General features: G+C 42.5%; 2 protein-coding genes across 13 annotated transcripts in view; one reads left to right on the top strand and one right to left on the bottom strand.

Moving 5' to 3' along the window:
• Positions 1 to 10,978, bottom strand: part of Ash1l (ASH1 like histone lysine methyltransferase) — a 175,911-nt gene extending 164,933 nt beyond the window's left edge. For 2 of the 7 annotated variants that reach the window (XM_021249297.2, XM_087203479.1), the window contains exon 1: positions 10,284 to 10,764. The gene's annotated coding sequence lies outside the window, so the exon portion shown is untranslated. Of the gene's footprint in view, positions 1 to 10,283; positions 10,765 to 10,858 lie in introns of those variants that run through there. The other 5 variants (XM_087203480.1, XM_087203482.1, XM_087203476.1 and 2 more) reach the window with 4 other exon arrangements.
• Positions 10,299 to 27,895, top strand: part of Dap3 (death associated protein 3) — a 34,225-nt gene continuing 16,628 nt past the window's right edge. Inside the window, exons 1-3 of one of the 6 annotated variants that reach the window (XM_087203505.1) lie at positions 11,141 to 11,374; positions 11,801 to 11,931; positions 26,909 to 27,047. The gene's annotated coding sequence lies outside the window, so the exon portion shown is untranslated. Of the gene's footprint in view, positions 10,322 to 11,050; positions 11,375 to 11,800; positions 11,932 to 26,908; positions 27,048 to 27,895 lie in introns of those variants that run through there. The other 5 variants (XM_087203506.1, XM_021249300.2, XM_021249303.2 and 2 more) reach the window with 5 other exon arrangements.

The raw sequence follows: 27,895 nt of genomic DNA, 5'->3' as shown, positions 1-27,895 counted from the left end.
TGTTTATATTTACTTTCAAAAATATTTACAATGCTGGTTATATTGGCCCATGACTATTATCTCTGCACTAGGGAGGCTGAGGAAGGAGGACTCAGAGTTCTAAACCAGCCTGGGCTACATACTGAGTTCAAATCTAGGCTGGACTATGTGGTGAGACATGCCTCAAAACAAAAAAGGAAATAAAACAATAGCAAATATGTATTATACATTTGGGCAACATGGCATACATTAAACTAAGAATTTGAAGCATGCTACCTCATAAAGTTCTTCAACAAGTCTATATTGTAAACATCACCACTATCCTCATCATTTTACAAACGAGGAATCCACAGACAAGTAGCTTGTTCAGGATTACACAGTAAGTGAACAAAATAGAAATGTGAGCTTAGTCAATCTGATTTCAGAATTCATATTAATAGCTATTTGAGAGCTGGGCTTGGTGGTGCACACCTGTTATCCCAGCACTGGAGGCTGAGGCAGGAGGACTGCCACGAGTTCAAGGCCACCCTGGACTACATATGAATTCAAGGCCAGTCTGAGCTACACAGCAAGACCCTGTCTCCAAACAAACAAACAAATAAACAAAAACCCTATTTGAGATTTTCGACAAACTGAAGGGAAATACACAAAATGTGGAGGCAGAGATTTTTCTTTCTTTTTTTTTTTTTTTTTTGGTATTGAGGATTGAACTCAGGACCTTGTGCTTGCGAGGCAGGCAGCAGCACCACTGACTGAGCTAAATCCCTGGCTGAGATTTTTCATTTTTAAGAAAATGAATTATTGGGGCCGGGGATTTAGCTCAGTGGTGCCATCGCCCGCCTCGAAAGCACAAGGTCCTGAGTTCAATCCCCGGTACCAAAAAAAAAAAAAAAACCAGAAAGAAAATGAATTATACATTTTTAATTTGATTAGATACCTGTTATAGTCAAGGCCTGATTAACTATAATATTGAAAGAATAGGCTATGTTTTAGTAAAAATTTAATGAGTAGGGCCAGGGATTTAGCTCAGTGGTTTCGCCACCTGCTATGCAAGCGCAAAGGACCCTAGAGTTCGATCCCCAGTACCAAAAAAAAAAAAATTTAACGAGTAGCTGAAACATAACCAAATATTTTCTTGATTTTAACATTTGTTAGAAATTACTTCTGGGCGTGGTGGCGCACACCTGTAAAGGGGGAGGGAGGTGTTGAGGCAGGAGGATCACTATGAGTTCCAGGTCAGCCTGGGCTACATAGTTAGACCATCTCAAAAACCAAAAACCAAACAAAAAACTTACTTTCCACTGTAATAACAATGTACTTGGGGGTAGGAGGGGAGAAAGCTCTGACTGTGTAGTCCAGGCTAGCCCGGAATGCATCACAGAGGCTGCAGTAGTTTCAAACTTCTGATCCTAGGGCCGGGGATTTAGCTCAGTGGTGCTGCCGCCTGCCTTGCAAAAGCAAGGTCCTGAGTTCGATCCCCAGTACCAAAAAAAATAAACACCCAAAAACAAATTCCTGATCCTCCTGCATCAGCCTCCCAAGTGCTAGGATTATAAGTATGTGCTACCATGCCCAGCTACAGTATACTTTTTTTTTTTTTGGTACCAGGGATTGAACTCAGGCCCTTGCACTTGCGAGGCAGGCACAATGCCACTGAGCTAAATCCCCGGGGCCCACACAATATACTTTTTGTATGAGTGAAATACGTTGAACATGTTTTCACTGTTATTGTACTTGGTAGATGATATCTAGGTACAAAATCCAATCTTCTATATCTCTGAATACACAGGAAACTAAGAGAAATGCGCTAAAAGTACAATGATCCAAATTACAGCAAACTCACTTGCTATGTTACACTCATTTTCATACCTTTGCAGGTGTTCTTCCTCTACCTAGAATGCCTTAAGGCAGTAATGGCAAACCTTTCAGAGGTTTCAATGATACAAACAGTCCACAGGTTTGCCACCATTGCCCTAAGGCTTAGTCAGTATCATTTTTTTCCTTTAAAACCCAGTTCTTCCCCTTGTTAGAAGCTATCCTAACCTTTCCTTTACCCTTACAGATTTAAGAAGTTTTCCCCCTCTCCACTCTCCACAAAGGTATCACACTCTCTTTTAACTAGTTACCATCTTCCTCTTACTAGACTGCAAACTCTTGGAAACGAAAAAGTTTGTCTTTTTCTTTACCTCTAAGCACAAAAATGTGTATGAAGAAAACACTGGGAAAATTTTAGTTGGCTGAATAATGAATAAATGCATAAATAAATGAAAAAAATGACTGAGAAATACTTGGGTTTTTTTGTTGTTTTGGGTTTTGGTACCGGGGATCGAACTCAGGACCTTGTGCTTTCGAGGCAGGCAGCGGAACCACTGAGCTAAATCCTCGGCTGAGAAATACTTGTTTTTGTTGGTCTGGCTTTTGTTCTAATTAGGAAGATTTGGGAAGCTATTTCTGTACAATATCCTTGTTAAATAAACTAAGTTTTTAAAATATAATTAACAATTTTTTTTTTGAGATGGGATTTCCTTATGTAATCCAGGCTGATCTCAAACTTCTGTGAACTCAAGTGACCCTCCTGTAGGGGTGTCCTGAGTAGCCAAGACTGCAACAGTATGGCTATGGCCAGCTCAACAATGTTTTGTTTTCTAGCACTGGGGACTGAACTCAGGGCTTATGCTGTGAGCTACATTCCCAGCTCATTTATTTGTTTAATTTTGAGACAAGGTCTTGCTAAATCACTAAACTGACCAGCAGAGTTCAAACCTGCAGCTCTTCCTGCCTCAGCCTCTCAAGGTGCTGGAATTACAGGCATGTGACATCATGCCAGGTTCAACATTCCCTTTTTCTTTTTAGATTTTTAGCTGATAAATAAAAATTGTACAGGCCAGGGATTTAGCTCAGTGGTTTCACCTCCTTCTGCACAAGGGCAAGAACCCGAGTTCGATCCCTGGTACAAAAAAAAAAAAAAATTGTATAAGAAATACTTGTTAAAGTAAATGAAAGAATTTGTTCAATATTTTATTTATCCCCCTTATAATTAAAACATAGAGTTGGCCAGGGATTTAGCTCAGTGGTTCTGCCACCTGCCTTGCAAGTGCAAGGATCCGAGTTCAATCCCCGGTACCGAAAAAAAAAAAAACATAGAGGTGCCGAGCACGGTGGCACAAGCTTGTACTCTCAACATTGGGGAGGTAGAAGCAGGACTGAGAGTTGAAGGTCAGCCTGGGCTACACAGCAAATGTAAGTATAGCTTGAACTACACAGTAAGACCCTCTCTCAAAAATTAAAAATTTAGAGGCAACCCATTTTCCAGTCCCCATTGTCTCTCTCAGACAGAAGCTTTCTAGCAAAAAAAATTTCCTACTCTTAAAAAAATTTTTTTAATTTAAAAAAGCACATACATATGAAAAAAATTAACTTAAAACTCTAATTCATGGTTTAAAAAGTAATTATTCTTTTCCGTTAATCTTCTGCATCCACAACTTGTATTATTCACTTAGATGAAATTACTACTTAATTTGAAATTTGTATCTTCCAATCTTCTTTGAAGACTATAATATTTGCCAACTAATCTTTATACATGATTGAGTCAAACACCCCTCCCCACTACCATTTTTCCAAATATCAGTTATCAGTTTACTCTTTCAAATTCTCTCCATTCCTGCCTGATAGTCAGGATTTCAAATAATTGAACTCTGGAGCTTTCATTTGCAGCAGTGCTGTATTTAAGAAACCTTACCTTAAGCCATGTGTTATTTACTCAAAGAAGACAGGACATTGCTAGCTACTTTATAATCTGATACAGTCTTCCTACAGTCTTAGGGCAAATAAAATGTTTTTGAATGAGAAGAGTGATTTGGTATCAAGCGTACAAAACATTGAACAGAATGTATAACCAGAAGATTAAGTATTCACAACTTACTTTCTGTGGGATTATAAAACACAATAAAAGATAAAGTAATGAAATATTCACTGCTGATGGAACTCACACTCATCTGAGCTATAATACAACTGTCAGCCTTCCTGGAAGGAAGAATATGCATCTAAATACTACTTTCATAACAACCTCTTAAAAGATGTGTACTCTGATTCATCTTTATAACTTAATAGCAATATTTATTTTTTTCCTACAATGTTTCTGTTCATCATGGCAACCACACTCTGACAAAATTCTAAGGTATGCAACATAAGCAGAGGTATAAATTTTCAAATATTCATGTAGAATATCCACAATTGGAATTTCAAATTTAAAATAATGTGGACTTCATTCTCTTAAATAGCAAGTTGATTCAAGACCAATTTCAGCTTTGTTCAACATTACCAGAAGCATCTGACTTCTTTGTGGTAACTGGATCCCACTAGACAATCAAGTGGAAGTAAAACCCAGAAAATGTTTTTAATAGTCTTGTAACTATGACTACAGCCTCAAAAACAAAAACAATAATAGTAATTATTTCTCACTGGCATTTGAAAAACCTGATAGGCTTTTCTAGCTATCTGGAACTTCAAATATTTTAATGCAAACATCTAAAAGCAAATGATATGAATTTCTATTCATTTAATTTCTTAGTTAACAGAGGAATTCCCTATGACAACTAATATAGATTACAAGTAGTTTGTATAACTAGTTTACTTACAACTATCATCAGATACTTTTATTTTAAAAGTTATATAAACCATGGGCCGGGGATTTATCTCAGTGGTTCCACTACCTGCCTTGCAAGCCCAAAGTCTGGAGTTCAATCCCTGGTACCAAAAAAAAAACAAAACAATTGCCATTAATACTCCTCCTCACTTCAAACACACTTATCCCCTCATTCTTGTCACTTTCTGAAGCGGGGCACAAGTCCTCTTTTTTTAGTACCTTTTGTTGTGCTGGTGTAGCTATCTAGTCTTGAATCCATTTGAAATATTTACCTTTCATGGTCATTTCCACTTTGGGGAAGAGCCAGAGGATGCAAAGTGCCACAACCAATGAATAAAATGGATGAGGACACACCTTATTGTTTTTGTAAGCTGGCCTTTTGGGTTGGCACTTGGCAGCAGCCTTCATCTTATTTTTTAATCATACCTCATTAAAAACACTTACAAAAAACAACAACCAGAATTGCTTCAGAAAGTGGCAAAAATGACAGAAGGAAGAAGTGTATTCAAAGCAAGGGGAGTATTTTTTTTTCCCAGGTACTGGGAATTAAACCCAAGGCTTTTACACTGAACTACACCCCCAGGCTTTATTTTTTTACTTTGATACAGGGTCTAAGTTGCTAAATTGCCCATGTTGTGCTTGAATTTTCAATTCTCCTGCCTCAGCCTCCCAGAGCACTGGGATTAGAGGTGTGAGCCACCATGCCCAGCCTCAAGAGGGGAAGTATATTGAGGAAGATTAATAGCAACGGAGGGCTGGGGATTTAGCTCAATGGCACCAAATCTGCCTTGCAAGCTCAAGGTCCTGAGTTTGATCCCCCCCAACGGGGGGGGGGGGGGTGTTCATGGCAATGTACCTTTAAGTGTAATAAACTTTTGTTTTGTTTTTTTGAGGCAGGGTTTCCCTTTGTAGTTCAGGCTGGCCCTGAACTCACTATGTAGCCCAGGCTGGCCTCAAACTCAAGGTAATCCTCCGGCCTCAGCCTCCGGAGTGCTGGGATCACAGGCGTGCACCACCACACCCAGTTGGAAACAGTCACCCCCCCCCATACTGGTGATCAAACTCAGGATCTTGGGCTTGCAAGGCAGGCGCAGTGCCACTGAGCTAAATCCGCCCTGCAATAATCTTTTTAAAACTATGTTGTTAAAAACACTGAAGGTGGGGGCCAGGGATTTAGCGCAGTGGTTCTACTGCCTGCCTGGAAAGCTCAAGGACCTAAGTTCAATCCCCGGTACTGGGGGAAAAAAAAAAAACTGAAGCTGAATATTGTGTACATAAAGTCTTATTATACTCTATTGCTGCTTATGTCTGAAATTTGTCACATTTAAACAACGAACAAAATTCAGTGAAAAAGTATATAAAATCCTGTCATCCTCAATCCCCAGCACAGGCAAAAACAAAAAGCCAAAAACCAAAACAAACAAAAATCCTGTCATTTATTTGCATATATTTGAGGGTAAGTGACTAAAAACTATGAAGAGTAAAAGCAATGCTAAAATTAAAACATCACAGGTCCTTCAAACATGAAAAATTAGACAATGAATGTTTTACACAAGTGTAAAACAGCAATAAGATTATGAGTTAAATTTCTGTCATTAATGAGAGCACAGTTTTTAATTATGTTGGGTCAACATCATTCTCTACCTTTCCCCACTGAGACAGTTACTAGGAGGCTGAGGCAGGCAGATCACAAATTCTAGTCTAGTCCAGACAACTTGACAACTTAGGCACTTAGTGAGAGGCAGTCTCAAAAAATTTAAAGGGGGCAGATATCTCTGCAGATGTAGCTCAGTGCAAAGGCCCTGGGTTCAATTCTCAGTAATGAAAAAGAACGGAGAAAATTAATTCAACTTTTCACAAATCTACATTACAGATGGCCATCCTAATACAAAGAGAAGAGAAACTATTTTTCATGAATAGATTATCTTATTGAATTCTATAATGTCCTACTAAAATATCTTCCCTCAATTTCTTGCTCTTTTAAAAATTGCAGTTTTTGTTTTGCTGCAGTACTGGATAAACCCAGGGCCTTCACATCGAGGTACATATCCAGTTCTTTTTTATTTTGAGACAGGGTCTCCCTAAATTGCTAAATTGACCAGACTGGGCTCCAACCTTGGATCCTCCTACCTCAGCCTCCCAGAGTACTGGGATTACAGATATGCACCACTACGCCTGGCCTACAGTAATCATTTTTAGTTTCCAACTGCAGATTGATGGAATCTTTTACCTTAAACTCATACCAACATCTCCACCCCTAAGCAAAACTAAGGTAAGGGGCAAACAAGACCTGATATTGGTTCCATTTCATTACAGTTTAAATTACTGAAATTATATGTGTAATTCCTGTGATTGTGCTTATGGTCACTTTCTAATGTGGAGTCTATCTTCTATCAGTCTCAGAAGGTAAGTGACAGCCCCCACCAAAAAAACAAAAACAAAAAAACTAAGAATCACTATTCTAGCATATTAAAAAACATTCAATTTTCCAGAGGACTACAGTTAAGGTGACTTAGTTGAAGTATTTTTCCTTCATATTCATAGATCGGATCTTTACTACAAAATTAATCTTTTGCTGGGAGTGGCAGTGCACTCATGCCTGAAATCCCAGCAGTTGGAACAGTGAGGCAGGAGGGATGCCATGAGTTCCAGGCAAGCCTAGGCTCCATACATAGTTCAAAGGCCAGCCTGAACTACATAGTGAGACCCTGTCTAAAACACACACACACACACACACACACACACACACACACCCTAAGAAAAAAATTAAGTCTTTCAAAGAATTCCTTCAGTCCAGCCAAGAAGTTCCAATATCCAGAGGCACATATATCAAAATGATAAGATCTCCCTAAACAGCTTATGCATAAAGGCCAAAAGAAAACATCAAAGAAGGCACATACTACCACAAACTTAACACCTTGTTAAGTTTTTTTTTTTTGAGACAGGGTCTCACTATGCAATTCAGGCTGGCCTTGAACTCAATATGTAGCCCAGAGTGACTGAGAACTCATGGAGATCCTCCTGCCTCAGCTCCCCAGTGCTGAAATTAGAGGTGTACTCTACTACACCCAGCTTAGATTCTTAAATACTCATGTAACCTTCCATATTAAATTTTCTGAAACACCGAAATTTCCTCTAAACTAAGTAGAATTTTGGGGGTGGGGGGAGAGAAGGTGCTAGGGATTTAACCCCAGGGCCTAAGCTATATCCCAGTCTTTTTTTTTTTAAATATCAAAACAAGGTTTCAGCTAGGTGTGGTGACATACGCCTGCAATCCCAGCACTCTGGAGGTAGAGACAGGAGGATCACCTCCAGTTTGAGGCCAGCCTGGACTACATAATGAGTTGAAGGCCAGCCTGAATTATATAGCGAGACCCTGCCTCAAAAAAAAAAAAAGACAGGGTCTCAAGGCAGATGTGGTAGCTCTTGACTGTAATCCTAGCACCTGGGAGGCTGAGGGAGGAGAATCACCTTGAGTTCAAGGCCAGACTGAACTACACAGAGACTCCATCTCAAAAAACAACAAAAGAGGATGACAAGGTCTCACTAAGTTGCCCAGGCTAAGCTCAAATCTGACATTCTTCTGTCTCAGTTCAATACTTTAAAGGTTTTCTGATTTCAATTCCACACTGGGTTGCCTGCTCACTCAACTTAATACATACCACTATCAAGGCAACTCCCTTCTCATATGCACCCAGACTATTTCAATAATGGTATTTTATTATTCTAAGCCCAAGGAAGGGACCATTTCTTAAATAGGTAATTCAATAAATACTCTTTACTAAGTGAATAAAGGAGGATCTTTCCTTCCAAAGATTTAAACTGTCCAGCTGGGGGTGTAGCTCTGTGGTAGGCTCATGTTTGACAGGTATGAGGCCCTGAGTTCAATCTTTAGCGCCAAAGTATAAAAAAATTAAGTTAAATTGTCAGCACCTATGCAGCGGCTCTGCTACAAGCTGTGAAAGCCTTTCCTCCTTCAAACACATAAGCTAATGTGTCAGATATACTTTGCTTCAGCTGGGCGTGGTACTGCATGCCTGTGGACCTGGGCATGGATGTGGGAGGCTGAGGCAGGAAGATCATAAATTCAAGCCTATTCAGTGTAACTCAGTGAGTGACTTAGCAAGCTCTGTCAATCAATCTATCCTCTGGGGGTGTTACTTAGGGCAAAGACTGTGGGTTCACTCCCAGTACAGCAAGGAGTTGAGGAAAGAACTTCCTCCACAAAAACAGTCAAGGAGGGGCCGGGGATTTAGCTCAGTGGCACCATGGCTGCCTCGCAAGCACAAGATCCTGAGTTTGATTCCAGGTACCTAAAAATAAAAATAAATAAATGAAATCAAGGATACCTATTTCATACAGGTCACACAGGCAAAGCCAACCTATATTCCATATAGATATTTACCATTACTGATCTCTGTCAAATATAATCCAACAAGTTATTTCTGCCCGTCTTTTCAATATACACATATTTGCCAATAAAGACCTCTTGGGGCATTAAAAAATGATGGATGTATTTCTGGATAATACTTGAAGTATACTTAAAATATCCGAGCTATATCTCAACTTTGTCACCAATTTAACATCTGATCTTGGAAAAGCTATCTCTTTATGCCTCAATTTCCTATTTCATAAAATGGAAGAAGATATATGCCCTACCATTTTCTGAGATTTAGAATCACAAAAAACTGAAACAGCATTCTGAATATAAAAGCCCTATGTAAAATGTTACTATAAATCCATATCAGCAACAACAAAAAAGGTTATCCATTCTTTATAGCAATTACTCTGTGAAAGATGTTGTGGACCTTCACATTTACATAATTCACTCTATATTCAAAGGCAAAAATTATTTCTAAGACCTCAATTGGCTCTGCTAAGTTTCTCCCCCTCCAAATACACGCAGATATGTATGCTACACTGTATAGAATAATGCCTTTACTGGTCTTTCTCGACAAATAATTAGGCATTCCCAATCCCTAAAATACACACACGTATCAACCTGCACGAAATATCCCAACATTTATCTGAAAAATAAACTAACTTATAAAAAGGACTCCATTACACTTAGACAAATACAGGGAAACTCTTCCGGAACACTCTCTACCCTGGCATAAACACACAAACACAGCCGCTATACACCAACAGACCATCTGTCTTGCAGACCAAAAACATCTCTTTCCTTGTACAAACTAACCAGTGACATTTGTTAAACTTCTCTCACGGAGATCGCTTTCTTCCCGTACACAGGCGCAGCGGGGGCACCATAGACCCCGCCACACAGGCGCGTGCCCTCGGGAGCTCGTCTCCCCGGCCGCGCTCCTCCCTTCGGCGGACTCCAGCCGGACGGTAGGAGATGCTCGGGTCGGGCCTCCAGACAGGCTAACCTGTCAGGGCCACAGCCAACTCCACCTCCTTCGCTGACTTTCCCGCCCCGAGCCCGAGCCGAGCCCGTCCGCCGGTCAGGGACACCCTGGGCCCGCGCCCGGAGGGACTTCCCGGGCAGCCCGGATCCCCGCCCGCTCCCCTCCCCTCCCCCACCGCGCCGCTCCCCGAGCTCCGGGTCCGGGCGGTGACAGCAGATCCAGGCAGCCAGGGCCGAGCCGCCGAGCGCGAGCCGCACTTAGGCCCCGAGGCCTGCCCGAGCCGCGCCACTCACCGTGTCAGAGGCCGAGGCCGAGAGCGATGAGAGTGCAGGGAAGTGGGGATGAGGGGGTGGCCGCCAGGCGCCTCCGCTTTCCTTAGTCCACAGCGGCTCTCTCCCGCCTTGTCAGGAGGCGGCCAGCGGGCGAGCGGACTGGCGGAAGGCGAAAGAGAAGGGCAAGACGTAGGGCTCAAAGGGGAAACTGAGGGGAGGCGGGTCCCGCGCCCAAAACGGGGATCGTCTCCCCCTCCGCAAAGCGAACCCAAAATGGCGGCGGGAGCAGCGGCGGCGGCGGCGGCGGCGGAGCGGCGGCGGCTCCTCAGAGGGAGGGAGCCAAGGGCGCTGCGGCCCCCCCTCTCCCGCTCCTCCCTCCCGCTCTCCCGCACCCCCTGCTCCGGGCGCCAAGTGCGCACGCCCGACGGCACGCGGAGGAGCGGATCTGGCTCCTCATTCCCGCGCCCAGCCTCCACCGCCGGCCGCCCCGCGCGCCCGCCAGCCTGTGCGCGTCCGCTCAGGGGCGCCTCGTCGCGCGGGCCCCGCGCCGCCCCGGGCCCTGTCAAACCCGCCGTGGCGCAGGCCCTCACACGTACCTTCGGCGGCGCGGGCGCGAGCCCAAGCCTCCTCCTCCTCCGCCACCTCCTCTTCTTTCCTCTCCCCCTTCCCCGCCCCCACGGCCACCAACCGCCGCCACGGCCGCCGCCGCCGCCTCCGGCCCCCCTCCCTCCAGCCCTCACGAGTGCGCCTCCCACAATCCCCCCCGCGGACCGTTCCATTCTCCTCGGCCGCAGGGGCGGTGGAGAAAAGGCCGGGCAAAGGCGAGTAGAGCTAGCCTTGACAACTGGACCTTTCTGAGCGGCGGGTAGAGACCGATGACTACCTACCTCTCTGGGCTGGTCGCCGCAGCGCGAGGCTCGCCGCCCCTCCTGCCGGCCACCCACAGCCGGTCAGGGGTAGCCCAGCGCCCCTCCGCTGGCTGGTGGTTGGAGGCCGCGGCGACGGCGCGTTGGTTGGCTTCCTGCCGTAGGACCCGAGCTGTCTCCGCCTTTGCGGGCCCGGCGTTTGGGTCTGCGGGTTACCGCGCCGGGAGACCTGATCTTCGACTACCGGTGAGGGAACGGGGGCGCGGGGGGTTACCGATGAGGGCGTGGAGTGGGACTCCGAATCTCTGTGAGGGAGGGAGGAAGGCCAGTGGTCGGCGGTGTGCTCCAGGGCGCTTCTTCCTGGGCTCTGCGTCGCGGATCCGGGACCCAAGGAAGCAGCAGAGCGTGGTCTCGTTTTTGTTGATATTGTTAACCCACATTTTTCGAACTTCATACAACTCCCGCACGCTATGATGTTTTTACGTGTTTTATGCATTCCTCGGAGAGTGTATATCTTCAGTTCACTAGGCAGCCTGGTGTTAAGAGTATAAAGGAACCACACATATTTCTAATTCAGTTCCGTGCTGGATCTGCCAAGACTTTCTTATCACCCACCCTCGCACTGAGCTACATCTTCAGTCTGTTGTTGTTGTTGTTGTTGTTTTTCCTTAGGGTCTCAGTTGCTAAGTTGCCCGGGCTGAGCTCGAACTTGTGATCCTCCTATCTCAGCTCCCCGAGTGCTGGGCTCTCAGGCACGCTCCAGCCACTCCCGGTTTGGTCTTTTAAATCTTGTGTGTCTTCCGGTAAGATATTTTTCTTAGTTCCTTATCGAAAACTGGGCGTAAAAATTAGTTATCTAGTTACATAATTGCAAATATGCCTTAGGGGTTTGTGTTTGAAATAGGCGATATATGTAGAATGGAATTAGCTCCTAGGCACAGGGAAAGTGTAGCCCTCTATGCTATCGTTTACAATACCGTTAATGTTGATAAGGTTTGTGGGTGTAATTGGTAGTTTGTATTCCATCCTTCCAAATCGTTATTAAAATGTTAAAAAAAAAACAAAACCAAAATGTCAGATTCTGTGGATTTTGAGTGCTTGTTTCTCAAAATGCACTGTCATTTTATGATTGAATTCAGGAGAACTATGGACTTAAAATCCATACATAATCCCAGATTTCATAGTTTGTGCTTGTACCCAAAGGTGAGGCAATTAAAAGCAACTTGGGGGAATAATCGCTTAGGTTTCCTTTCCCTTTATATTTGTGGACTTTTGGGAATCCAGGGAATTATTTAAAAATTCTACTGGCCTAAATTAATCTCATCAAGCCCTAAAATTGAGACAGTCTTAAATTTCCTCCCTAAAATATGGATCATATTTTGTTTGCTTGTTTTGTTCTTTCAAGATAAAATGGAGGGCCAGGGATTTATCTCAGTGGTTCCGCCGACTGCCTCCCAAGCATAAGGTCCTGAGTTCAATCCCTGGTACCAAAAAAAAAAAAAAAAAAGATAAAATGGAAATCAGCCTTATTTCACTATATATTTTTCCTAACCAAGCCCTAACTGATTCATGGTACCCATTTATGCTTACCACTTATGTTTCTTCAGGTGCTCCGTGTATATAAGTGTATTATGCTGCCAACAACTTTTTTAATTTGAGGGCAGAGATTTGGCTAATATTTCTTTACATGTTTTCATAATCTGCTATAAAGCAAGTCGTGGAAATATTGAAATGAATGTTAGATACTTAAAATTATCAGATGAAAACAAGGATTAGTATTGGTGAAATGTGTCAGGAAAACTAGTGTTCCTGTTTAATATTTATAATGAACACTTCAAGATAGATAATCTTCATTTTACATTTTTCTGAGGCTCAGAGAAATCCAGTAAATTGATTTTTAGACTTTAGTTTGCCAGTCTCTTAAAAACTTAACTTTTTCACTATAGGCTGTATTGCCTTCATAGTAAAATTTCTCATCAGTAGCATAATTGTATATGCTACAAAGAAAAATCATTAAAAGAATGGGATCACCCATGTATAAATTTTACTTACGGTTTTTGGATTCAAGGAGTTTTCAGTAACTACGCTGATTCATAATTTGTCATTAAGTTTGAAAAGTAAGCCTCAGGCCTGTCAGTGAGAGAATTTATTGTACTAAGTACTCCATCAAATGACCTTATTGAATGAATGAGCCTTGAATTATTCAAATGAAGAAAGATATAGAATACAGAGTAATTATTTCCCCAAGTATGTCTACATCCTAATCTCTGCACTCTGTAAATATGCTAGAATACACAGCAAAAGGTAAAGAAAGATTCAAATGGAATTAAGGTTGCTCATCAGCTGGCCTTAAAATAAGGGAGAGTATCCAGATAGGCCACTGAATTACACACCCTCAAAAGAGGGAAGCAGAAGAGTCAGTGGCAAAATGAAACAGTGTGGGAAAAACTCCAAGCCGGCTATTACAGATTTCATAAATGAAAGGCAGCCTCTGGGGCTGGAAAAGACAAGAAAAAAGACTCTGAAACTCTCTAGAAAGGCAAACAACACTTCTCCACTTTTATTTCAAGTTTCTGAACTACAAAACTATAAGATAATTTTTGTTTCACACCACTCAGTTTGTGGGACTTGTCACAGCAGCAGTAGAAAGCTGGTACATAATGGTAGCCAACTCGTGGCTAACCTGCCAAGTGGCCTACCTGAGATGATGGTTTTCCGCTTTAATTTAAATGAGGCTGTTGAATTGAAATTTCTTAAAGTAAAGCTACAAGCAGTCAACAGAGCTGCCTGTGTTGCCAGTATTCCTTCGCTTGCAACAGTCCTCAAGCTGTGAAGACAGCTACTTCCCCTGAGAGAAACAGCAATTAAATATTTCATGGTACTTCTTTGCAGAGATGTTATCTTAAACGAAGTATAAGTAAACAAATTTTAAACCTTAAAAGAATGGAATGGGTGCCAGGGGTTTAGCCCAGTAGTTCCGGGCGCCTGCCTCACAAGTGCAAGGTCCCAAGTTCAATCCCCAGTACCAAAAAATAAAATTTAAAAAAATAGAATAGGGTCAGGGGTCTATATTTGACAAGATATAAGTAAATACTGTATAGACATAAGAGTCTGTAAATAATTTTTTATTTAAAGTCATGCTTTAAATGATTGCCTGCAAAGCACAAATAATATTCCAGGGTGTCCACATTCAGAGCTCACCATTTTCCTTGGTAGCCCTGTAAACTTTGTAGAAATTTAGCAGTAATAATAAATGAATTTATGAGTCATTTAATCCATACTGACAACCCCATATGTAGATACTACCTTTATCTCCATTTTACACATATTAAGTGGGACACCTTTCTGGTGTGGTATTGCACGCCAGTAATCCCACCTGCTCAGAGGCTAAGGTGGTAAAATCGTAAGTTGAAAGCCAGCCTGAGCAATTTAACAAGACCCTCTCTCACAATAAAGTGGGCTGGGGATGTAGCTCAGTGCTTCCTACATTCCATCCCCAGTACCAGAAAAAAAAGGGTGGAGGTCTGGAAAACAGCTGTCTGGTTCAGTGCCTTTGTTTTAATTTTATCTTCAATCTCAGCCTGACACAGCATCAGGATTTTCTATATACAGAAGATTGATTATAAGAGTAATTACTTGTTAGCTCTAAGAGATTCACTGGCATTTTGCTTATTAATTTTTTACTTGGGTATTTGTAATATGATTAATAATTGAAATACAAATGATACCATCCTCCCTTTTCCTCCCTCCATAGAAATCCATTTCCTCTCTCTGAAGGTGACTGGTATTATCAGTTTTTTGTAGATCCTTCAAAATATTTACCTCCTGGGCCTGGGATATAGCTCAGTGGTTCCGCCACCTGCCTCGCAAGTGCAAGGTCCCAAGTTTGATCTCTGGTACCAAAAGAAAAAATTTACCTCCTTTTTACAAATGAATTAAATATATAGCCTCCTCCTTTTTGGTTCTAGAGACAACAGCTTTACTATGTAGTCCATGCTGGCCTTGAACTCATTATGTAGCCTAGCCTGGCCTTGAACTCCCAATCCTCTTGCCTGCCACCACTGACCCTCCTTTTCATACAAAGTGATGACATGCTATACACATTAGTCTGTCTGGTATTTTCATTTAATATGTGTTGGAGATTCTTACCAATACACGAACAGTACATAAAGCTTCTAGGATTTCATGTTCTTTTATTTGTAAATAGCTTTATAGTATTTCATTGTATAGATATGGTACTTTCGGGGGGGGGTACTGGGGATCGAACTCAGGACCTTGCGCTAACGAGGCAGGCAGTGGAATCACTGAGCTAAATCCTTGGCCCAATGGTACTTATTCTTTACTGATAGATAATTAGGGGTCTGTGTGTGTTTCCTGGTTACTGGGGATTAAATCCAGGACCTCTCTTATGCTAGGCGAGAGCTACATCTCAACCCTTTTTTTTCTTTTTTTTTTTTTTTTTTGGGTACTGGGGATCTAACTCAGGTCCTTGTGCTTGTGAGGCAGGCTGTGGAACCACTGAGCTAAATCCCTGGCCCCATCTCAACCCTTTTTATGTTGAGACAAAGTCACACTAAATTACCCAAGCTACTCTTAAACTTGGAATCCTCCTGCCTCAGCCTCCCTTCTATCTTTATGTATTAGAAACAGTGTTGCACTTGAATAGTTTGGAAAGTTTTAATTATATAAAGGTGTTATCAATACTGCTGATTATTGGTAATAACATTAGAAATAAAAATCAACAAAAAATTACCAGGGGCTGGGCCTTAGCTCAGTGGTATAGAGCACATGCTCAGCATGCACAAGAACTTCAGTCCCTGGCACCAAAAAACAAAAAAAATTACCTATAACACTATCATCCAAAAATACCAAATTGTTTTCATGTATCTGTTTTCTTTGTCTTTATGCATCTCCACTTCAGAACCATAAGCTAATTATATTTCAGCTAAATTGAGGTCAGTAGTACAATCACTGAGCTGTGTAATTCTGGGGTGTTAATTCTGTTGAGGTGTATGTGTGTACTTCCATGCCCTTCCTGAAGTCTTTAGAAACCTATCAGATACAGCCTGGAGTTCAGTGCTGGGTTCAGTTTATTGAGGCATATCTAGCATATCCTTCAGCCCAGGAAGCAAGAAGAGATAGTGTATGTTGCATCATCACTTGCATCTTTATCAAAATTGCAAACTAAACCTGTATTGTGTCTAATAGAAATGTCTAGAGCAGTGATGGCAAACCTTCTAGAGCTTTTTCAGTGATATAAACAGCCCGCTGCAGCATGCATGCCATAGGTTTGCCACCATAGGCCTAGAGATGCAAAACTGAGAACTTGAAGCTTGTTTGTCATTAGTAGTGTTTCAGAATTCCTTTTCTTCCGTAGCTCTAATGTTCTAGGAATCCAAACCTGGAGATGTAGATATAGTAGTGGGAATTAGAAAAGCAACATAATAAAATCTTGTTGTTTTTCTAACTAAAATTATGAAAGCAGTGAAATGAGTCTTTTCACTTCAACACCACTGACATTTGGGAATGATTATTCTTTGTTGCAAAGGACTCTTGTGCATTGTAGAATGTTTAGCAGCATCCCTGGCCTCTACACACAAGATGTCTCAGTAGAATCTTCCCTTCCTTTGCCCAAGTGTGACAACCAGAAATTCATCCAGACCCTCATTGCCAAATGCTCCAGGCAGAGGGATGCTAGTAGTCATACTAGAATAGATAATATATCGATGAGAGATTTAGAAAAACAACAATCACAGTACATGGGTTCTTGATTCCTAGCACTACAAACAAAAGGTTGAGTATGGCAGCCCTACCTGTAATTCTGGCTACTTGGGAAGCTGAGGCAGAAGAATCACAAGTTCGAGGCCAGACTGGGAAACTTAGACCTCGTCTGAAAAATAAGTAAAGGCTAAGAATATAGCTCAGTGGCAGAGTACTGGCCTAGCATGTGCAAGGCCTGCAGTTCAATCTTCAATGCTAGAAGCAAAAAACAATTTGAGTAGTGTGTGAACAGAATAAAATCTTCTATATTTATTTATAATTTTCTGACAAAGGGTCTTGCCACGTAGTTTAGGCTGGCCTCAAACTCAGCAATTCTGCCTCAACCTCCCAAGTGCTGGGATTCTAGGCATGCACCATCAAACCCAGCTGGAAAAGCTAAATTTTATTGCATACTGACACATATAGGAAACTGCAGCCATTCCATAATTTCTGATTTGAAATATCAAAATATTTTTTAGTTCTCATTGATTATAAGTAAATATTCAAAACCATAAACATACAAATTTTGTTAGTAAAAATTTCAACAAACTGAAATAAGATTCACAGTTATTTAATAAGTTCATTAATTCACTTACTCTTAGCTAAGATGAGGATCAGAAAATAAGTGCACAAATGAAGGACTGAGGTTGCCTAGGAGAAAATAGAATACCATGGTAAAGGCTTAAGTTCAGTTAGCATGTGTGACATAATAAAATATATATGTGTGGTCTTGGCTCTGGTTCCTGACACAGCTTCTAAAGCCCTTCTAACTTCCTGAGTGACTGGGGTACCGCCAAGAGCATCTTTGTTCTTGTATTTGGTCTTCGGCCCCTTGGATTTTCCTGAATGCTAGAATTATTTCTTTTACTGAAGCGACTCACTGGGGTCTGTACAGCTTCAGAATGACGGTTGGTCCCCAGAAAGATGAAGCCATGATGAATTAGCTTGGGATTGTCAGTGCCACTGCCCATCCTCCAGGGAGATTGGATTACTAACCAGCCAAGCCTACCTGGTGAAGCCTGCAGAGCTTCCCCATGCCAGGAATGCACCCCAAGTTCTATAGAGTCAGCAGCTCTGTACACAAGACCCTCCTGGGCCTCCCACCGCATACCTCTTCCTGTGGTTGTTTACTTGCTCCTGTGGTTGTGTACTTTCTAACATTCTTTGTAATAAACCAATAAACAAGAGGATTCTCCCCACCCCCCACCCCCACCCCCACCCCCACCCCCAGGAGTTCTGAGTCACTTTAGCAAGTTCTTGGACTTGAGGCACAGTTGTGGGAATCTGGAATGTGTGGCCAAGTCAGCTGGAAGGGTGCGTAACCTGAGGCCCTGAGGTGAAGGGCAGCCAGAGTTAGAGAATTGCTTGCTTTGGGAAACCCACACGTTTCTGTCAGAAGCGGTGGAAGTAAAGGAAACAATGTTTCCTTTGCCATGTTTATACCCAAACTTTGTCATATTCTAGTTGTTCCTCTTGTCAGTAAATTTGTGATTTTTGTAGCTCTGACCATAAAAATGGTAAAGTCTGCTTTCTGTGAGAATATCATTGTCTCAACACCATTTGTCAAAAGACTTCTTTCCTCCGCTGCATTGTCTTGGCAACCATGTAAACACCAGTTGACCACGATAAGAGTTTATTTCTGGAACTCTTCCTGTATCGATGGCCATGTAGATCAGATGTACCTGACCTACAGATATATTCCAGTACCAAACTGTCGTGATCACTGTAGCTTTATGGAGAGTTTCCAGATCAAGCTATGTGAGCCTTCCCTCCTTTGCTGCCTACTCCTGCAGTTATTTGGGCTATTCTAGGTCCGTTGCATTGCTATTTGTGATTCATAGGTAACAAGATTTTTTTAAAGGCCTGGTGATTTTAGGAAAGTATGTTCTCATGAAACGAGTATGATGGAGTTGGAAAACAGTCACTCTTTGAAATTTAGTAGCTAAAATGAGGGAAGGAATAGATCATACCTTTCCTCAAAAGTATTGAGGTGGGCCAGGGATTTAGCTCAGTGGTTTCGCCGCCTGCTGCGCAAGGACCCAAATTCGATCCTCAGTACCAAAAAAGCCAAGGAAAAAAAAAGTATTGACATAATATAGAGAAGGGACTTGCATTGCATGATGATTGCTTTAAGAAACAAAAGATATTTTACCCAGGGACAGAAGAAACCAGAGGCAGGGACTACCTTTAGTATTTGTCGTGTGGCAGATAACTTGTCAGTGCCATGAGAAAGACTAGGATGGCAAATGGAAGCCACAAGGAGACATTTCACCTCAAGTCTGTATAACTTAAAAATTATGTGAGTGCCTTGTGAGTTCCCGTACTGAGAATGACAGGAGTCATTTGATTGGTGGTGGCACAGATACTGTGGCTGACAGGAAAGCCTGTGGAAGCTCAGTCAGTTATCGGTTTTAGTTCCAAAACTGGTACTTTTAGGCCACATACCCTTGGATATGTTATGTAATCTAAAACATACTTACTTTAACCTGAGGATAATAATGTTTATCGCATAGGATTGGTGGGAGATAATGCCTATAATTTGCTTATTATGAAGCCTGTGTTGTTTTGGGGGGGTTTTTTCCTGGTACTGGGGATTGAACTCGGGACCTTGCTCTTGCGAGGCAGGCGCCCGAACCACTGAGCTAAATCCTGGCCCTACAAAGCCTGTTTCTTAAGCACTTTACCAGTTCAATTATTTAAATACAGGATTACCGAAAAGTTGCCTATTTTTTTCATTAATTTTTATGAACTAATATAACAGGATATATAAAAATGACAATTTTATCAAATATATTCAGTAATTTTTCTGTGTATTCTGTGTATGGTATACCTTAAAATATTTCAGTACACAGCGCAATGTTAAATCTGGACAGTAGCACCTAGTTCTTTCCGAATCTTTGCATTTTTGTCTTTCTTTGAACAGCAGACTTTACATCGTCCTGTTGGCCTTTCCTTTTCTTCTGTGACTGGAATAATTTCAGCAGAATGTCTTCCCACTCAACATAATGGTGAAGACGTCGGTGATGGACGTCCTGCTGGTGTTTCCCTATCCCAGCATCTTTCAATTCTTTGGTCTCTTAGACCTAATCTAAATTGTAAATAACTTTTTGAACCCCCTTGTTTTGAATAAGTAACAAATGAGTTCCACATTGTTTGGTCCAGCAGGCGCATAAATATTTTATGATAATATCGTTTCCTCACTTTTTGATCACGGGATACCTTGTCAGAAGTTGCTCAGCTCTGTCAACTCCTCCCATAGAATTACTACAATCATTGACCACTGGTGGGATTTTTAGTTTCCTTACTCCTTTCAAGTTCCATCATTTCTGCATTGTGAATAGTTGACAATAAAGAGACATCTCTTTTGTCTATTTCATAACAGACTTTTCCTCTCTGATGTGCTAACATTTCTCCCTTTTTCAGTTTTTTCTTTTGCAGATCTCTTTTTTTTTTTGAGACAGGGTCAAGCTATACATTTCAGACTGGCCTTGAACTCACTGTGAAGCCCAGAGTGGGCTCCAGAAGGTGATCCTCCTGCCTCAGCCTCCCAAGTGCTGGAACTAAAGGTGTGCACTACCACACCCAGGTTTTGCAGATCTTTTGGCCTTCCTTCCTATTCAGTCTCAGTGTTCCAAACATGCCTGTTTTATATTGATAAAAGAATATCCCTGAAGAATTAAAAGAATCATACCACAGCAATATATGCGCACCCATGTTTAAAGCAGCACAGTTTGTAATAGCTAAAGCTTGGAAACAGCCCAAATGCCCACTAACTGGGGACTGGATAAAGAAGATCTGCTTTTTTTTTATAAAATGGAGTACTACTCAGCCATAAAGAATGATGGATGCACATTGAGGCCATACTGTTTAAGTGAAATAAATAGGACACACGTGTAAATACCGAGTAGTTTCTGTGGTGTGAGAAACTGAAAGTGTAAATAACAATCAAAATGTATAATAGATAATGTGAAACATGAAGAAAAGATCCAAAAGGGAAGGGGAAGTGGGAGGAGTAGGGAAGAGGAAAGAAGAGAAAGGAAAAAATATGAGAAAAGGAAAAAATGGAAACAAAGTCTTTGTAAATAGGGAGGGGTGGAGGGGTTGAAGGGAGGGCAGGGAAATGGGGAAAAAATGAGAACCAAGATCTATCATGTAAAGGTACAAATTCCCAATTATGAATGTCATCATATTGTATACCTAAAATGTACCAATAAATTTAATGAATAAAAAAAAGAATATCCCTGAGTTCTGGAGAAGTATAAAAATTATAATTAAGCCAGGTGTGGTGGTGCATGCCTGTAATCCCAGAACTCAGGAGGCAGAGCCAGGAGGATCACCATGAGTTTGAGGCCATCCTAGGCTACATAGTGAAATCAAGGCCAGCCTGAAATACATAGCAAGACCCTGTTTCAAAAAACAAAAATAATTATATCTAATATACTTCTGATAAGTTTTTATAGACTGGAGCACAAAATTATAGGTTATCTTTCACGAATAAAATAAACATGAATTAGTAAAAGACAATAACCAGAACTTACTAGATTTCACCAGAAACAAGCATCAAAGGCAAATACAACATTCTAAATTAAAAAGTATGCAAAAAATAGTCGCTGTTAAACATATAAATTGACGTACAAGTGTATCCTGTACAAACAAGAGTTGGCTGAAGTGACGCCTGCCTGAGCGATGCTGGGAACAGTCAGTGCATAAAACACACGCTGCCTGAGTGACACTTGGGCACACTATTAAGTGCTTAAAAATACTCAGCTTTTGTTTTGTTTTGTGGGGTTTTTTGGCTTTCTGAGGTGGGGTCTTACTATATAGCCCAGGCTAGCCTCAAAATCATGTATCCTGCCTCAGCCTCCTGAGTGCTGGGATCACAGGTGTGCAACACATACCTAGCTTGCTTTATTCTTATTAATAGCCCAAAACTGGAAACAACCCAGCTGTCCTTCAGTGATGAGTGCTTAAACAAACCATGACACAGTATCACAGGTAAAGGCTCAGACTGTTGGTATACGCGGCATATGGCCTGGATTAATCTCCTGGGAATCATCATGAGTGAAAGAAGCCAATGTAGGCCAGGGATTTAGCTCAGTGCTGCCACCGCCTGCCTCGAAAGCACAAGGTCCCAAGTTCCATCCCCAGTACCAAAAAAAAAGAAACTATCTGGCCGAGGATTTATCTCAGTGGTTTCATCGCCTGCTGTGCAAGTGCAAGGACCCAAGTTCGATCCCCGGTACCAAAAAATATATATATATATATCCCTGAGAAGCCAATGTCGTAAGGTCACATATGGGACGGTTATGTCTTGCTGTAAAAGGCAGTGTGAGGAGCCCGAGGTCTCTGCCACCCTGTGCCCGGTTGGCATCCGTGTCCTGCCCTGTGTGATGCTGCACTGCGGCTCTAAGACAGCACCTTGGGAGAGCTGGGCACAGCGTGTGCAGCCTGCAGCCCAGTGCTCCGGCGGGGAGCCTTTGGTTGTCAGATCCACTTGGACTTCATGAAAGGAACCTGTGGCTGTCATGACCCCCAGGTCCCAGTATATTGCCTGAGATATCTCCCTAACTTTGGTACAGGCTTTTCCTGACTTCTTTCTCTGGTTACTTTTGGCCTGTGAGGGCAAGAATACATTTTTGTGAATAAGAAAGAGGGGAAGGGTGGTGGTGCATGCCTAGAATCCCACCTACTTGGGAGGCTGAGGTAGGAGGGTCACAAAATCACAAGATTGAGGCCAGCCTGGGCAATTTAGAAAAACCCTGTCTCAAAATAGAAAGGGCTGGGGTGTAGTAGGAGTGAGCTTGCCCAGCATGTGTGAGGCCTGGGGTGTAATCTCCATACACAAAAGAGGAGAGGAGGGATGAATTCTAATGTTGGCCACGGGTGGCTGGGTTTTAAATAACAGTGACTAATGTCCTTTTCCAAGCGCATTTGGTAAAGCTTCAAGTGGCTTAAAGCTTAAGGAAATTCTTTGTCTCTGAGATACATGTGTTTTATAAGGAATGACTGGAGGTTCGGGCAGATGTCTTTGTCTTGGGATAGAAGTGGGTATGGAGAAAGCCTTGGAATGGTGGCAGCTGAACCATATGAAGAGGTATTTTAATGACATCTCTAGGAACATTTTTGTTCTTGTCCTAAGAAACCTTCAGATCATCATAATTCAGCTTTAATTTTTGGGGGGTGGGGGGACACTAGGGATCGAACTCGGGACCTTGCACTTGCGAGGCAGGCAGCAAAACCACTGAGCCAAATTCCCGGCTTTAATTTTTACATCACTCTTTATTTCTTTTTTTGGTACCAGGGATCGAACTCAGGACCTGGAGCTTGCCAGGCAGGTGTGCGGTGCCACTGAGCTACATCCCCGTCCAACAGCAATTATTTTTTATGGGAGGCCTGTCCCTTATCTACTTTCCAGTTATAAGCAAAATATCTTATACTGTACAAATCACTACTGTACTCAGAACACATGCAAAGACTGAAAGCAGAAATCATTGCCCATCTGGGCATGGTGGCACATGTCCATGATTCCTGCTCCCTGGGAGTCTAAGGCAGGAGGATCACAAGTTCAAGTCCATCCTGGGCAACTTAGCAAGACACTGTCTGAAAATAAAATTTACAAAGGGCTGGGGATGGAGCTCATTGGTTGGAGTGCTTGCCTACCATGCACGAGGCCTTGGTTCCAGTCCCCAGTACTGGAAGAAAAGAAATGGGGGAGGACTCAATTTTTCATAGTGTTAGTGGCTTTTAGTCTTTATGTTGCAAAGCTCTGATTTATGCCCTAGAAAATAAAATGATCAAATATTCCTTTCTTTTGCATTCATTCTGGTTGTCATTAGGATTTTTTTCTACTTAGAAATATTTTAAAAGACAGTGAAAATGTGGTTAGCTCTATGTTGTCTGCTTTGGGATCAGATTCTTGAGATTCTTCCCCACTCTCCCCTTCTTTCTAACATGTCTTGTTATTCTTAATGTAAGAATACACATGGAAGGCCTCATATTTTACACATCTTTTATCTTTTATCACAATCTCTTACACATCTTTTATCTTTAAAATGGTGAAGAAACATTGAAAGACTTTAAGCAAGGCTTCAATGGAGAAACTGAGTTAGAGACATTCAAAGCTAGAAGCTGGTAAACCAGTTGTTGGTGTAATTTGTACACAAGACAGTAGTGCCCTAGAATGGAGAGCTATTTGCATTTTCCTGACCAGCATTCCTGTAGCATCTGAGGTACCCAGAATCACACACAGCGCCTGCAAGCACACCTTCGGGAAGAAGTGGCCTGTGCAGGGGTGTGGCTCGGTGGGAGAGGGCTTGCTTGGCATGCACGAGGCTCTGGATTTGATTCCTGGCACTGCAAAACCAAAGAAGTGGCCTCTACCCTGTAGAAGCCAGTCTTTCCTCTCCCAAGACCCAGCCCCCCGGAACCCATAGCTCTACCATGGTACTGTCATTGTTCTACAGGGCATTGGGAAGACCTGGGAACAAGGGTTGGGCAGACCGGATACTGTTGGAGTGACACTGTCCTCGGAGTTGAGAATGGACGGGAAGGCTTAGAGCTACTGAGGGGTAGAACTGGCAAGAGAGCGAGCTGGTCACAGATCACGGAGATGCTAAGGGCACGTGAGCTGGGGTAGGTTACACGGGAGGAATTAGCACTGGGTGAAGATGGGAGTTGGGTGGTACTGAGCACCAGGTGGAAATGATGTTGGGGGTGTTGGGCCCTGAGCTGGTTGTGTTGGTCGTTGGCAGGATCACTCTCGGGGTCTGTAATTTGATGAGGAGGATTCAGAAATGAGCATACACTTGCACTAGTGGCTATGATTTATTCCAGATATACAAAACAAGGGACCAGGGATTTAGCTCAGTGGTTTCGCCGCCTGCCGCGCAAGTGCAAGGACCCAAGTTCGATCCCCAGTACAAAAAAAAAAGAATACAAAACAAAATCAACAAAGGGCAAAGCGTCCAGAAGTCCTTTCCTAATGGAATCACACAGGACACACTCCCCTAGTAACAAGTTGTGGCAGCACATGTCCAATGCTGTCTATCAGGAAGTCTACTGGAAACTCGGCCTAGGAGTCTCTTGGGGGCCAGTCATGTAGCCATCATCTGTTTAGCACATAATGAAGCTCTCAGGTCCCGGCAGGAGAGCAAATGTTCAGGACACTCACCTGCTCCTAACCAGACTGGGAGTGAAGTCCAAGTTCCCAGACTCCAGCTCGGGGCCAGTCTCACAAGCAGGCTTTGCCAAGGAGAGAAATTGCAGGCCAGTATGCTAACCCTTTTTTGCATACTCATATTTGGTACCAGGTGGTGGTGAAACTTGAGTTAAATGGGTGCAACTGTGTTGTTGTTGTTGTTGTTGTTGTTTTAACAATTTTAGTTTTAAGAAAGGTGGGGCACCAGTTATGGTGGTACACACCTGTAATCCCAGCATGGGAGGCTGAAGCAGGAGGATTGCTGCAAGTTCAAGGCCAGTCTGGGCTACATAGTGAGTTCAAGGACAGCCTGAACTACATAGTGAGACCCTGTCTCAAAAAACAAAAAAAGGTGAGAATGATGAGGCAGAATGAAGTACTGGAGCTCCTAGAGACTTAATGTAGCCATTCCATCACTACTAGATATTGAGAGCTACATTTAAATACAGAAGTCTCCACTTGTCCATGATTTTGCTTTCTGTAGTTCGTTGCCCAGGATCAACCAAAATCTTCAATGAAAAATTAAGTAAATAATTTGCAAATTTTAAATTGCGTGCTATTCTGAATAGTGGAATGAAATCTTACTGTCCTACTCCGTGCCGCCTAGGACCCGAGTCCTCCCTGTGTCCAACGGGCCCAGCAGTCAGTACCCTTCCCTTTATCAGATCCACTGTCACGGTACTGCAGTGTGAGTAACCCTTAGAGCATCATGCTGCAAGGCCCTGGGTTGGATTCCCAACGTAGGAGAGAAAATCAGAAAGTGATTCTAGCAGCTCAGATACCAGAAATGCCAGAGAAGCTGTGCAGCGCCTCCTCTGGGGGAGAAGGCAGAGTTGCCGAGAGTGTGTGGTACAGGCCTCCCAGCTGTTGGGGAGGCTGAAGTGGAAGAGCCAAGTCAAGGCCAGCCTGAGAATTTGGCGAGACCTTGCCTCAAACTTTCAAGACGTGTGGGGAGGTGGCTGTGGCTCAGTGGTAGAGCACTTGCCTACCATGCACGAGGCCCAGGCCCAGGGTTCAATAACCAGTACCAGGAGAAAGAAAAGGAAAAGTGGTGTATCACAGTAAGACATTTTAAGAGACAGTGACCACATTCACATAACTACTACAGTAATCGCTCCAATCGGTCTGTTGTGTTGTTGCTCATCTCTTACTGCCCCAAATGTATAAATCCAAGTTTATTTTAGGTGTGTAGGTACAGGAAAGCTGGATGTATGGTTTGGAATGATCTGCAGCTTCAGAGACCCTCCAGTAGTCTGGGTGAGACCACATCCCCTGTGGGAAGGGGCAGTGCTACATTTTAAACTTCTTCAGCTCCCAAAAGATTAGATTTTTTAACAGTAATTTTTTTTTTTGGTACCGGGGATTGAACTCAGGACCTTGCACTTTTGAGGCAGGCAGCGAGACCACTGAGCTAAATCCCCGGCCCAAGATTAGATTTTTAAAAATTATTTCCATCATACAAAAGGATAACTATAACATGGTATAAAAGTAATACTCATGTATTCATTATCCAGTGCTAGAGTTCATTACCATTTCTTGTGTATCCTGCCCCAACCTTTCCTTTCTCCCTAAGAGTAACCATTATTCTAAACATTGTTCTCAACATTCCCTTCCCTTTGTTTTACTACGTGTGTGTACCCAAAAAATAAGTTTTATGATTTTGAAATTTATATACTTTTATCTTGTGAGATGTAGTTGTTTTCACTCAGTATTGATTTTGTGGGCTGATGTTGCTTCATTTTTATTGCTGTATAGTATTCTACTATATGACTTTGTTTCTAATTATCTACTCTTCTAACAAGGGACATTTGGATCTTTTACAGTTTTTTGATCATTTATACTCTACCCCTATGAACATTCTTACATATCCCAATGTACATGTGTGTTTTTCTAAAATAAGTTACCAAGGACTAGAATAGCTGGGTAATGGAGTTGTACATATTCATCTCTACAAAGGAAATGGTAAATTTATTTTCTAAAAGACATTTGTGTTTATACCCCCATTGAGAGTGAATGAATTTCCCTGTGTTCCACAGCCTCTTTAACATTTGCTATTGTCTGACTTTTCTGTTTTCCCCAAGATTGTGGCTGTTAATGGTTTTAATTTGCATTTCCCCAGCATGTCAGTGTCCCATCTGGAGTGAGGGTATATTTCTTCATCTGCGATTTATAACATTACACCAATAAAAAAGTTAGAGATATAAGTTTAGAAGGAGAGACAAAGTCACCTTATTGGAAAGAAGACAGAAGTGAGGAGCTAGTCAGCTGCCTCGCCAGAGGAGGTAGGGAGCCTGGAGCCGGTGCCGGGGGTCTTTGCTCTCAGCCCCTTATTACATGGTGAGTAAGGAAGGGACTCTGCCCCATGAGCATTGTTATAACTTGATCAGCTGTTTTAGGTGCTGAGGCCCCTGTGTGGCCGCTGACCCTCTCTGATGCCTGTGTGCATGTTCTTGCATAAGCCCCTCTTGGCAGCCTGTGTGTTGTCAAAGTACTCTCTCTGACAGTTATTTAGTTAGTTAGTTAGTTAGTTAGTTATTTTTAGTTTTTTGGTGCTGGGGATCGAACTGAGGACCGTGCACTTGTGAGGCAAGTTATGGAGCCAGTGAGCTAAATCCCCAGCCCTCTCTCTGACATTTATAGCAGAGCCTCACACTCAAGGCCAGCTAACAGTTAGTAAAGGGATACATGTACAGTTAGTGCTTTAACATGGTGAGAGAATAACAAACACGTATTTACATGTAGGTGTGTGCATGTAAATTGTACGTACTGAGTGAGCTCTGCAGTGCAGCCTCCTCCTCAGTCTGCCTCCT

This window comes from Heterocephalus glaber, unplaced genomic scaffold, assembly GCF_053883595.1.
Source record: "Heterocephalus glaber isolate CG9 unplaced genomic scaffold, H.glaber_assembly_v1.0 deba00001795, whole genome shotgun sequence".
NCBI classification, from domain to species: Eukaryota; Metazoa; Chordata; class Mammalia; order Rodentia; family Bathyergidae; genus Heterocephalus; species Heterocephalus glaber.
Note: the sequence above shows the minus strand (reverse complement) of the source record. Positions and strands in the feature narration are given on the sequence as shown.